The sequence below is a fragment of the Eubalaena glacialis genome, chromosome 7 (assembly GCF_028564815.1).
Source record: "Eubalaena glacialis isolate mEubGla1 chromosome 7, mEubGla1.1.hap2.+ XY, whole genome shotgun sequence".
NCBI lineage: Eukaryota > Metazoa > Chordata > Mammalia > Artiodactyla > Balaenidae > Eubalaena > Eubalaena glacialis.
The window spans coordinates 91,511,199-91,522,920 of NC_083722.1; positions in this window are offsets into that span (position 1 = coordinate 91,511,199).

Here is an 11,722-nt window from a genome sequence, read left to right on the forward strand (position 1 = left end):
AGAAAACTGATATTTGGGGGTTGTATCTATAATATTTACTATTTCACTGGTTTAAGTTATAATTTACTGATTTAAAATATACCTTTTATTCCTCTAGTGCTTTTACCTTTCCACAGTGCTTTCCACTTTACCAAGTATGCAAGGCAGCTACCAATTGTCCCTTTTTACTGGTATGAAAACTGGTGCTCACGGAAGTTAAATGAATTGCCTACAGCAACACAATTATTTAGCAACACCTGAGCAACACCATCTCACCTGAGCCCTGGGTTTTCGTTACTGCTCACATTGGTAAAACATATACCGCTAAAATTGAAATAATCCAGAGAAGATCAGAATGTCCCCCGTTCACAGATGATGTGCAATTTTGTGAGCACTAGAATGTTAGAATAATTGTTGGTTATGAGTTCTGTCTCTAAGTACAATTTTGTGTAGGTTCCAGAGGTCCCAAAACATAGTCAAGGCTATGAAGTCTTGGATGAGTGAATCTACCACTTCCCATGCAAAATTCCACAACCCATCTCATCTCCCAATGCTGACTTAGAGGGATAATATTTAAAGATGCTAATTCCAACATCTGCTTCCTTTTTATCCCTGAAGCCAAATTATGTTGGTACAGTCTGTTTTTACTTCCAGTTATACTCTAACACAGATTTATTACCAATTAATTTCTTATTGAGGAGAAACAACCCCATCATAAGTATTTGAGATAATGATATCTAAGTATTTTATATTGCTTTTACTATGAACAGTTAGAATACAGAGTGCATCCAGTGTTCATTACCTCTTAATGCTTGCATTCTTTTCCATGTTTTGATTCACAAAAAAGAAAAAAGAAAATGCTACCTGCTGCCTAGCCATTTTTTAGGTTTAATGAGATTCTGAGGGGGAAAAGAGTACAGCTTAATAATGTTTTAAGTGGTTTGTAGAAACATTCCTTCTACCATGGGCACAATTTTAAACCAAAGCCAACTTCTGCAGTGCCATCGAAGGCTAATGAATGCCTTAATAATATGCAGAGGAAAAAAACCGATGATTCTAGATACAGAAATCTGAGACCTCTGAAATATGATAAGAAAATAACTCAACTGTACTCAGAGACAGAACTCCTAACAAAGAATTATCCTACCATCCCAGCGATCCATTTCACTACCATTAATAATAAGTGATTTTGGCAGCATATGGGGAGGTAATTGACACTCACTGATTTGAGGGCTAGACTTTAAAGCTCCAGATAAACCTTGAACCAATTTCCCTCGGTTCTAATAATACCTAGAAAATGAGCACAATTTGGAATGTCATATAACTTTTCTATTTTCTAAAACCTGGTTGATGCCAATCCTCCCTCCAGCTAATTAAAACTCTTTTGCAACTTTGTACTTTTATTTTTATTTTTTTAAAAAGTATTCAACAGATTCATCTATAAACTTTATTTTACTTTTCCTGGTCACCTATCTAGTCCTAGGAACTGTTCTGTATGTGCCTGTCTCTGTGTGTGTGTCTGTAAGATTGTTACCTTCAAACATACTTGATTTCTAATAGTTAGATATCTAATTGTGTCTAACGTAATGTCATGTATTTACATTACACAAACCTGAAATAAACAGAGTTTCTTGCAGTCTGGTAAACTCTAAGATGGTTTTTACTTGATCCTTGGAGTCTGGAACAAAGCAATACATTAGATGTGACACTGCCTGGGTAAAGAAGGCAAATATCAAATAGCATATACCGTTAGGGAGGGAGCTGTCAAAAAAAGTGAAGAATCAACAGACAGGAAAATGCAGGGAGAGCAAAAATAAAAAGGAATGAAGTACTGATACATGCTACAATACAGATGAACCTTGAGAACATTGTTTGATTCTATTATTAAATGAAACCAGCCAGTTACAAAAGTCTACATACTGTATGATTCTATTTATCTGAAGTGTTCAGAATAGGCAAATCCATAAAAAGAGAAAGTAGATCAGTAGCCAGGGGCTGGGGGAAGGGGAAACAGGAAGTGACTGCTAAACGGATAGAGGGTTTCCTTTTAGGTGATGAAAATATTCCACAAATAAGTGGTGGTGATGGTTGCATAACTCTGTCAATATACTAAAACCACTGAACTGTATAGTTTAAACAGGTGAATTTTATGGTATATGAATTCTGTCTCAATAAAGCTTTTAAAAAAACAACAAAAACCCAAAAAAACAAAACAAAACAAAAAACAGGCAGACAGAAAGGAGTCAGAAGAAAAGACCTAGAGGGCTGAGAGGTGCAGGAACCTCGGTCACTAAGAGAAGCTTCTTTCCTCATTGGTGTAAGTTGACTGATGCGGTTTCCAAGCAACTTTGACATAACTAATTGGAAATTTTTTTAAAAAACAAGATAAAATCAATACTGGATCTGTGTTCACCTCAACCAGCTAGATTCAGCAAACACTGCCTAGCACCTTCTATGTGCTAGCCACCTAAAAAATAAAGAGAGCTCTGCCCTCGTGGAGTCACAAGCTTTTGACTAGAAAATAACATATTTTTTTAAATAAAGGAAGAGAGTACAAATGTTAAAAATGATTCTTTTCAGATGATGGAATTATGAGTATTTTCTTTTTTTAGTGGTCTAGCATATAATGACTTTTTATATTATATAGAGAGGGAAAGAATTTTTAATGAAAAAATAATAGAGAAAAATATAAGTGCTCTCTTAAAGCTATGGAAGTACAGAGGAAGGAGGAAAGAGTTGGGGCTAAGGAAAATCAGAGAAAGTTTGATGGGCAATCCTTGGTGTTAGTCCCAAGAGATGGGAATCTTGGGCTTGGAGAATTCTGAGGATGTTTCTCCATTCTTCATTCCTGATTTGCAGGACATGAGAAAGACTGACTCCTTCAGAGTCTGGAGCCTGCTAGAGTGGGCCACAGACTCATCAGCCCCCTGACCCCTACCCCAGGCCCACTCTGGGGGAACCAAGGGGCTATAGGCTCTGGGTCCGGGGAAATACCATTCACTCCCACCAGATACCCACTCAGCTCCACCCACCATTAGGACCGGCTTTTTGTTTCAATAAGGGCAGGAAGATTGTTAACAAATAGAAATCATTAGGAAGGAATTAGCTTCTGGATTTGGGCCAGTGGGTACCACTTCAGACTCTTCTATTGTTGCCAAAGCACATAACACAGTAAGATGGTTTGCCGCAGAAGTAAACAGAGAGCTTTGCTAGTAGTGCACACACAGCGTGGGCAACAGGTAAAAGAAAACCTCCATCGGTTCCGTTATTCTGTAGGAGAGATAGCTGCCTTTTCAAAGCTGATGCATGGTGTTCATTTATCATTACGAACTGTGTTTATCACCACAATTCTCACCCCATCATCCTTTGCCTTGCGCTTGAGTTATCCCAGCCTTCTCTGATGGAACAAAAGAAGATGGCAGAAACCACACTGGCTCAGACCCATGGTCCATCCCTCCCTGCATTCTGAATGCAAAGCGGGGAGGCAGCCTATGATGAGAAAAGAGCATGGCTTTGGGTTTGAATTCTAGCTTAATCAACCCATCAGCTAATTGACTTTGAGAAAGTTATTCCAGCTCTCTGGTGCTTTGTATTTTCCTCTATAAAATGGGCATAGTTTTAATAATGCCCTTGTAGGGTGGTTGTGAAAACTATTTCAAATAAGATAACACACAATCAGCTGGCACCATAGGTATTGAATAAATTTGAGGTCATTTTCATCAGTTCTCTTAATGGAAGTTTCTCTATAGCAACATCTCCCAAAGTTTAAAGACAATGCCTATGAATTCTACCATTTTTCTTCATTGATTTATTTAGCCAACAAATATATATTTATGTATACATAAACACATACACTATACATAGATATATATACACGTACATATCAATACAGCATCTATTTTGTTGAAACGGTCTTTGTTGCAAGTGACATAAATTCAATTTCACGGGTTTAGAACCCTTCCAAACATTTAGAGACTGTTTGCTGATTCACATATATGAAAAGTCCAGTGACGGCTGAATTTCAAGCACAGCTGTATCCTGAGACCCAAATAATACCATCACAAATGTGTCTCTCTTTATGTTTTAATCTCTGCTTTTCTCTGTGTGGTTGAGTGAATTAACATACATAAAGCACTTAGAATAGTGTTTGGCTCGTAATATAAATATTTGTTACTATCATTTCATTTAATCTTCACTACCACCCTCTGAAACATGTACCACTAGTATCCTACTTTTGTATATAAAGAAACTGAGGCACAGGGAGGTCAGATAGCTACTCGATCACTAAGCTGGGCCAGGCAGTCTGATTCAAAAGTCTTTTCTTGACCACTTCTCCAAACTGCCCCCTCATTGGGCTGGAAAAGGCGGTTGAGACCTTAATGCAAAGGGATGGGAACCCTAAAGACAGGTGCTTCTAGTTAAAGCAAATGCACAAGAAAGTTTGGGTCACTTGCCACTTGATGGGATACTAGCCTTTCAAATCTGTTTATTTTTGAAGCACAAAATAAGTTCCTTGTTCTATAATTCACGTGTGGATCCTGTCACTGCTACACAGAAGCAGGAGTTACACCCACTTAAAAATTCTCGAGACAGAAAGTGATTGGAATATGAGTCCTAGTATTGGTTATTCTTTGTTGACAACCCCATCTCCCAACCCCAATCTATTTTCTGCTCTTGCCTGTCCTACTCTGTGCCCTGCAAGGCTGACCTATGTGGACTGACCCTCTGGGTTACTTTTTCTTCTGGCTTCCAGTTGGGTTTGGCCAGTGGTCACCTGCCCGTGTCAGTTCAGGCCCACGGGTGGTGATGGTTACCATGGTAACTAGTCCTTGCGTGCTTTGCTCCCCCTTGTTGGTTTTCTTAACCCAAACCACACCTTTGCAAAGAGCCCCTTCACCTCATTCTCTTCAGTGAAAAACCTTTGAGTCTGCCATCAGTTTCCAGGTCCACACAATGACTTTTATGGACCTTGGCATTTCCACCTTTGTGAATTCCTTCTTCCATAAAAAACTATTAAAAATTTTTATTTTATGACTGCATTGATATAAAGATGAATATAATCTAGGCTGGATTACAGCCACTTTTTTTCTTCTGGTTGTAAAAGAAATTAAAACATTTTCATGGGCTTCTAAGAGTATCATGGGCCCCAGGCACTCAGCTTGCTGTGTTTAATGGAGAAGTTGGCCCTTGTTGTTTTCTGCTGTTTTCTACCTACAGACCTAACAGGCAGAAAATGGACAGAAGCTCCCAAGTAGATAGGCTACTATCTATCAAGTTAAAATAATGATCCTTGGGTCAAGTTTCCCAAACAGCCTGCTTCTGTTACAGTAAACCCAGCACCCTTGTCCCTAAGCAGATCCTACTTCCAAGTCACAGCTATGATGACATGATAACAACAGAAAGAAATGGAATATCTAGTGTTGAATTAATGTCGAATTCATTTATTACTCACCACATTCCAGGACCTGATGACACAACAATCAGAGACTTTATCAATAAACCTCACATTCCCGTATGTAAATCTATCACTTGATAGTTGTAAAGGAGAGAACTTTTTCTATATGTTCTCAGAAAGAACCCATTGTTTTGCTCCCAGTACTGAAGAGCAAGGTTAGAGCTTATTTTCTCTTTAACTGAGAGTTTTTGGATGGTACAAATCGCCTTTCATTGGTCATTGGTTAAGTATTGACGATACTGAAGGTTAGAGTTAGGATTCTATTTGCTTAGCCTGCTCTCAGTCTGTGGCCACCTCACAGCCCAGGGGGGAGAAATGGACCACGTAAAATGATGCTGGGAAGACAAAGCTAGACAGCAGGAGGATTTTTTTTTTAAATTTATTTATTTATTTATTTTTGGCTACGTTGGGTCTCCGTTGCTGCGTGCGGGCTTTCTCTAGTTGTGGTGAGCGGGGGCTACTCTTCATTGCAGTGCGCGGGCTTCTCATCACAGTGGCTTCTCTTGTTGCAGGGCATGGGTTCTAGACACACGGGCTCAGCAGTTGTGGCGCACGGGCTTAGTTGCTCCACAGCATGTGGGATCTTCCCGGACCAGGGCTCGAACCCGTGTCCCCTGCATTGGCAGGCAGACTCTCAACCACTGCGCCACCAGGGAAGTCCCAGCAGAAGGATTTTTAAATCTAAGACCAAGTTATTGATTTTCTGTTGGAGGTAAACACTTCATACCCTACTCGAATGTGGGACCAGTGCCACCTCAGATTCACTTCGCCTCTTTTTAATCATTTCTAATTTCAAGTGAATGCCAAATTTAAGCCTCTAAGCCTCTGGATCTCTCTGCATCCCCTTGCCAGTCCGTTCTTTGACAGACTGGAGGAGTGAGAAGGTCCCGAAAAGGACAGGGGAAGCTGAAAATTTGCCCCTCGGCACCCTAAATATCAACCATAAAACTAATGAACTGTGGCAACTGAATTGTCTTAAGTTCATTCCAAATTATGTCTTGGTAAAGTTCATTTTTGTTTTCACTTATCATCCTGGAATCATAAATGTCGAATCTGAGGTACAGCTTCTCAGCTCTCTGAATCTTGTTTGCATTCTTCTTACTGTTAAGCCCATGATATGCAATTGCTCACTTTGCTAAATACTTAGGGCCATGAATCCTCTCTTGGAAAAATTTAAAAAGACAAATAAAAACACCAAACTCTTTTATTTTTAAGGAATTAAATCTGAAAAGGTCTCTGAAAAAACTGCCCTGATTCAATGAATCTCAATTTTGATGTGTTGCGGAAGATGGTGTTTTTAAGCATATGCCCCTTCACTATTCATAACCCAGTTACAAGTTCATGTATATTTTATATCTTCTTTTCCTTCATCCTCTTAGGCCTATATAACATTTACCCTGACAAGTTTATAAAGAATATTGAGGTTGATACTTGCTGGTTCTTAGTAGAAATTAATCAAAATCCATCTCTTCCCTTCTCAGCCTGGACAATTTCATTACAACTAAACCAGGGATTAAAGGATTCTTACAGCTTCTTTTTTTCCAACACAGTTCAGTTGATTTAGAAACAGTGATTAAAGCTGCTTACTTTACGGAAGATTGTTTCCAATCTTCCCTTCTTGCAAGGCAGAGAAAGATGAAAGCATCTTGATCCTGAAATATTGATATCTAAGGCTGGAAATCTGTATCGGAGGCATGATGAATGATTCCACCCAAAGACTTTTTATTTTAAAGTCGTATTTATCTTTACACTTCATTTTCCTCACAAGCTGGAGGAAATAAGCACTAAATATACTCACTGCCCCCTATCCCAGGTAGATTTTCTATCTTTATTTAATTGTAAATCCAATGTGGCATAATAAAGAAATTCAAAGATAAAGATTACCTTTCTGACACTGACTGTTTATAGGGATAAATATCAGTTATCCTTATGTGGCCTTAGAATGACTGCCTTCAAAGGAATGCAGAACACAAATTAGAGGGAATGAATTTAAGCCTCCCACAAGGACATACCTTGATCCGGGATTCAAGAAATCTGAAGAATTAGAAGTGATTACTAGAGAGTAATTCTGGGTTTACCCAGCCTCACACAGGTGCTATAATTAACTATTCTCACTTTTTAAAAAATCTGGTTTCCACACTTTTTTTTTCCCCTCTAATGCCCTTTTGGTTGAGGTTAAAATGCTCAGATCTTCAGTATACAGTTGGATCGCTTTGATAAATGTATACACTGATAGAACCATCACTCCAGTCAAGATCTAGAACATGCCCCACTCTTAATTTTTGTGTGTGGGGCTGTGTTTTTAAAATGAGGATGATTACAGCCCTCTGCTACTAGGAATGAACTCCACTGTAAAATCCAAAAGGGATAAAATAAAACCAAAGACCTGTGAGCTGGTTCCCTATGGAGCCAAAAGCTGTTTGAAACTGGTCCATGTCCAGGGCCTTTTAACAATATAACAAAAAACGGGAACTGATCTTGACTGGCAGGCAGAGGGGATGGCATCATGGCCCAAACATCAGATTAGAAACACAATGATTCCCTGGGACTGGACACTAAATCCTGGCAGACGATGCAGCCTTTCACCTTCTGAAATGGAGAAATTGAATGAAGTAAGGCCAATTCTGGGCCAGACTGTTGGATGAGATTCTTTTTTTTTTTAAGTTCCTAACTGTTCTACATAGACATTAAAACTTCAATCACTGCAGACCTAGAAACTGTCCTCCTGCCCTTGACATTTCCTCCTTCCACTCAAGTTCCTGTGTAGCAGGAAATCAGTTACCCACCTGGATTCCCAGACCTCAGGACCCTGCCCTCAGGGGCGCTTCCTTATATGACAGGAATCCTGCTGCATAAAAGTATAAACAGCTATCCTTCGAAAGTTTGAAGGGAATATTGTATAGGTACAGCCTAAGGAGCACAAAATGCTCTTCAGTTCATTCAGGAATTGCTGCTTGGGGACTTACATACAAAAATAAAGTATGAACAGACCGTAAAGTATAATAAAGAAGAGCTGAATTCTGGGAAGTTGTTTCTGCTAGTTTGTTGAAAACGAGGAGTTCTGGGTTACCAAAGGGGAAAGGTTGGGGGGAAGGATAAATTGGGAGTTTGGGATTGACATATACACACTACTATATTTAAAATAGAGGGACTTCCCTGGTGGTACAATGGTTAAGAATCTGCCTGCCAGTGCAGAGGACACGGGTTCGAGGCCTGGTCCAGGAAGATCCTACATGCCGCAGAGCAACTAAGCCCGTGAGCCACAACTACTGAGCCTGTGCTCTAGGGCCCATGAGCCACAACTACTGAGGCTGCGGGCCTAAAGCCTGTGCTCCGCAACAAGAGAAGCCACCGCAGTGAGAAGCCCACGTACCGCAACAAAAAGTAGCGCCCGCTCGCCGCAACTAGAGAAAGCCCGCACGCAGCAACGAAGACCTGACGCAGCCAAAAATAAATAAATAAATTTTTTTAAAAAATTTAAAATAGATAACCAACAAGGACCTACTGTATAGCACAGGGAACTCTGCTCAATACTCTGTAATAACCTAAATGGGAAAAGAATTTGAAAAAGAATAGATACATATATAACAATCACTTCGCTGTACTATGAAACTAACAAAACATTGTAAGTCAACTATAGTCCAATATAAAATAAAAATTAAAAAAAAAAAAAAAAAAGGGAGGAGTTCTGTCCTGGCAAGTTTTACTGTCACCACACTGTGGTACCAGACTATCCAACTTCAAGTTCTGACTCTCACATATATGATACGTAACTTTGAACAAATGACTTACTTCTCTGTACTTCCGTCTCCACCTCTGTAAAATGAGGGCAGTAATGGCACCCACCTCAGGGGTCAGCGAACTTTTTCCATCCAAGGCTGGATACTAAGTCCTTTAGCTTTGTGGGTACCATGGTCTCTGTCACAATTGCTCCGCTCTGTCAAAGCAGCCCCAGACCGTATGCAAATGAATGGGTGTGGCTGTCCCAATAAAAATTTATGGACACTGAAATTTGAATCTCCTATCATTTTAAGGGGTGAAGAAATATTCTTCTTCCTTTGATTTTCTTGTTTCAACCACTTAAAAATGTAAATGATATTCTTAGTTCACAGGCTGTACAAAAGTAGGCAGCAGCCAAATGTGGCCAATGGGGCCATAGTTGACCAACTCCTGAATTCGCTCACAGGGTTGTTAGACTATTAACACATATACAGCTCTTACATCAGTGCCTAGCACATCATTATCACTACTTCCGTGTTATGATTTGTGATTATTATCTATTAGAATGTGATTAGTGCAATGGAGAGTACATTCTCCAGGGGTCTGATATCAGTACTATTTCCCAGAAAGTTGACCTTATGGGCTTCTCCTTTTGAGAAAAAGAAATAGAGGTCCTAAGAGAGAAAATGATCTTAGTGCCTTCCTCCCATATCTAAGAAAGATATAGTGAACACTGTCTCCAGATATGGATCCAACATACAGAGTGCACCATTGTATAGATCCCGTCATTTGGGGAATGATTTTTTAAAGCCATTGCTGTCCATTTTTGCACATTAAATCCCACAAAGAGATTTATTTACAACATTAAATCATTTCCTTGCTGCCTGGCTACGTTTTAACTATTAAAATATTCATCACACATTCTAAGAACCTAATGCCAAGTGTTTTATGACCTTTTAAAGGATGGCTTCTTTAAAAAATCACCTTCAAACGTGGATGTCAGTTTCCGGGCAGGTCTGATGAAGAGCAGTCCATTGTCAAACATCAAGGAGATAAACAAGAGATCACTGCCCTGGAAAGCACCCCCGGAGATGGGCCGATTAAACAGAAATGTATGTGATGCACAAAGCTGTGGGTTGGGGCTGCGGAGCTGGGGATGAGAGGTAGGGAGGAGTACAGGGCAAAATATTTTTGCTTCCTACTATGAGAAACACACTCTATCGTCTATGGCACTGGTTCTCGCAGGGGGCAACTGGGTCCCTAGGAGACCTTTGGCAATATCTGTAGACTCTTTTGGTTGCCGTGACTGCGACGAGGGGCGGGAATGGCTACAGCATCTAATGGGTAGCAGCCAGGGATGCTGTTAAACATCCCGCAAGGCACAGCATAGCCCAACCTGCCCCCCGCCACACACACAAAGAATTATCTGACCCCAGATGGTCAGTAGTGCCAATATTAAGAAACTCTAGTCTACAGGAGTCACCCCAGCTGACCCCCACATCACATCTGATTTTATTTTGCTTTCACTTTGAATTGGCTATTACAGGCATATGTCAAATAACTAAAGATAAACCCAGGAAAGCATCCCTCCCTGTGTTTCTATTAAGGACCACAATTCAATGTGAACTCTCCATCCACCCACTTTCTCAAAGGCATCATGATGGAAAAATTGCAAGATTGGTGTTCATTTAAATTACACAAATTAATTCAATTACCCTGAAGAAAACTGGTACCAGATCACCAGACTGCTGAGCAACTGATGCTAATTTGGTAATTTACTAAAGAGGTAATTGACAAATGTTTAAAAGCTAGTCAGCTGTACCTAGTATCAAGCCATCCAAGGAAGCCTCTTCCTTCTGGGTATCAATTTGGATCCAATCTTACTCCTTGCTCTCGACCAAAATGAATCTGCTCAATTTCCTTAAGTAAATAAAGCCTTTTAGACCAACACAAGATGAAAGGAGAGCTGAAAATCAACTCCCATCCTTTTACAAAGAACCAAAATACTAAATAGACAGGGAGAACTGTTACAAGCTTCCAGATCAATTTATGGAAAGTCAAAGTCATTCTGATGATCCTAATGTAACTTAAAATGATAAGTACACTCATTAACATTGAATATTTAATACCATTTTTAATTTTTGTAATATCAGTTTAGAACTTTCCACAATAAAAATCTATTTAAACTGTATTGATAGAGTGCTTTACAGTTCTATTTAAATTCATCTATATTTGTAGAGTGCTTTATAATTTATGAAGTGCATTCACGTATATTATTTCACTTGGGCCCTAAAATAATTCCGAGCAAAAGGGATTGCAGGTATTATCAATCTTGATTTACAGATGAAAACATAGGTTTTAGTCCAATGTATAGGTCCCTTTGGCTTAAGAGAATACTCAACTGATAGCATCATGTTTCAAAGTTGGATTAGGAGGGAGTGTGGCACAGACAACTCTTCCAGTGTTCTACTGCCAAATAAACAACCCCAGACTCGGTGACTTAAAGCAGTAAACATTGCACTGTACCTCACAACTTAGTGGGACAGGACCCCAGGGGGAGCTTGGCTG